General features: G+C 42.8%; 1 pseudogene; it reads left to right on the forward strand.

The window, feature by feature from the left end:
• Window positions 1-297: 297 nt before the first annotated feature.
• Window positions 298-1,640, forward strand: LOC122217167 (annotated as a pseudogene).
• The last annotated feature ends 757 nt before the right edge of the window (window positions 1,641-2,397 follow it).

Raw genomic sequence — 2,397 nt, forward strand, 5'->3', positions numbered from 1 at the left:
AGCAAAAACTAAGATCTATAGTATAGGTGATTTGTAGGAGCCAAATGCAATGTTTGAACATGATATTTAAATTTATTATTTCTTTCTGAATCTAAGTATCATATTATGAGTTGTGTTGACAAACAGTACAAAGATTGCTCACATAAGAAATTAACAAAATGATCTAAACTCTACCATGACTCAAAAAGTATTATCTAACTTGAGTGCATTACTTACCTCGACTCTTAGCTTGTTGGGGGCTGTAACTGGGACCTGGTATCTGCTCTTGTTGCCTGAACCTGCTAACCCATAGCCACTATGCATGACTAGATTTCCATCGACATTGGTCAGGCTGGTGTCCAGATTGGTAATGCTTGCTGGTAGCTCTATTGCCTGGAACACAGCATCCAACTCAATGGCCAGATGCTAAGTGACAAGACCATTGTGGGGAGGAGGAGATGACTCCTTTAACATTTGTTCAATGAGACAGGTGCTGGAAAGCACGTGCCCAGGGCAGTGTTTGTAGACCTGGAACCCACAGTCATTGATGAAGTTTGCACTGGCACCTCCCACCAGGTTTTCCACCCAAAGTAGCTCATCACAGGTAAGGATAATGCTGCCTATAGCTACGCCCAAGGGAACTACACCACTGACAAGGAGAACATTGACCTTGTCTTGGACCGAATTGGGAAATTAGCTGGCCAGTGCCCACGTCTTCAAGGCTTCTTGGTTTTCCACAGCTTTGGAGGGGGAACTGGCTCTGGGTTCATCTCCCTGATAATGGAATATCTGTTTGTCAATTATGGAAAGAAATTCAAGTTGGATTTCTCCATTTACCCAGCTCCTGAATTTTCCATAGCTGTAGTTGAGCCCTATAACTCCATTCTCACTACTCATACCACCCTGGAGCACTCTGATTGTGCCTTCATGGTAGACAATGAGGCCATATATGACATCTGCCATAGAAAGTGCAATATTGAACACCCAACCTACACTAACTTCATTGCCTTATTAGCCAGAGTGTGTTTCCATCACTGCTTCCCTGAGATTAGATGGAGCCCTGAATGTTGATCTGACAACATTCCAGACCAACCTGGTGCCCTATCCTCGCATCCACTTCCCCTACCCACAAATACTCCTGTCATCTCTGCTGAGAAAGCCTACAATGAACAGTTTTCTGTAGCAGAGATCAACAATGCATGCTTCGAACCAGCCAACCAGGTGAAATGTGCCCTTTGGCATGGTAACTACATGGCTTTCTGCCTGTTGTACCATGGCAATGTGTTCCCAAAGGTGTCAATGCTGCCATTGCCACCATCAAGACCAAGCATTCCATCCAGTTTGTGGGCTGGTGCAGCACTGGCTTCCAAGTTGGCATTAATTACCAGCCTGTGGTACGTGGTGGAGACCTGGCCAAAGTACAGAGAGTTGTGTGCATGCTGAGCAACATCACAGCCATTGCTGAGGTCTGATCTTGTCCGGACCACAAGTTTGGCCTGATGTATGCCAAGCGTGCTTTTGTTCAGTGGTATACGGGTGAGAGTATGAAGGAAGGAGAGTTTTCTGAGACCTGTGAGGACACGGCTGCCCCTGAGAAGGATTATGAAGTGGGTGTGGATTTTGTTGAAGGAGAGAGTGAAGAAGAAGGGGAGGAATATTAATTACCATTCCTTTCAGCCCTGAAGCATGTCCCACTCAGAACTTCAGCTTCCACATTAGCTGAAAGCTTTCTGGTTAGATTGTCTTCACTTTTCACTGCAATCATGTCTTACTTTTCCTTGTGTACCTGTAAGATTTGTCCATCATACCTCAAAGTAAGAAAGAAAGAAAAAAAAAGTGTTATTTCATTTGGCCATACTGTCAATAGAACACAAATAATGTAAAATCTTGATTGTTATAAGCCACTTAGTAATTTTTCTGAAAAGGCAGGAAAATAAATTATGTGTAATATATAATAACTTATCATTTAGGTGTATCTTTATTTTATTACTGATATGAATATCCCTGGCCCATCAATAGACCAACCCAGACACGTGCAATAATTAAATCTAGTTGGGGGCGCCTGGGTGGCTCAGTCGGTTGGGTGTCCGACTTCGGCTCAGGTCATGATCTCGCGGTCCATGAGTTCGAGCCCTGCATCGGGCTCTGTGCTGACAGCTCAGAGCCTGGAGCCTGTTTCAGATTCTGTGTCTCCCTCTCTCTGACCCTCCCCCGTTCATGCTCTGTCTCTCTCTGTCTCAAAAAAATAAATAAACGTTAAAAAAAATTAAAAAAAAATCTAGTTGTCTTTGAAATTTTGCCAAGTTTCAGTAACATTATAACAATCATTTTATAGATTTGATTTTTTTTCAAATTAAAAAAAATTTTTTTACATTTATTTATTTTTTTGAGGGAGTGAGACAGAGTGCGAGCTGGGGA

Source organism: Panthera leo, chromosome B1, assembly GCF_018350215.1.
Source record: "Panthera leo isolate Ple1 chromosome B1, P.leo_Ple1_pat1.1, whole genome shotgun sequence".
Lineage (NCBI taxonomy): Eukaryota > Metazoa > Chordata > Mammalia > Carnivora > Felidae > Panthera > Panthera leo.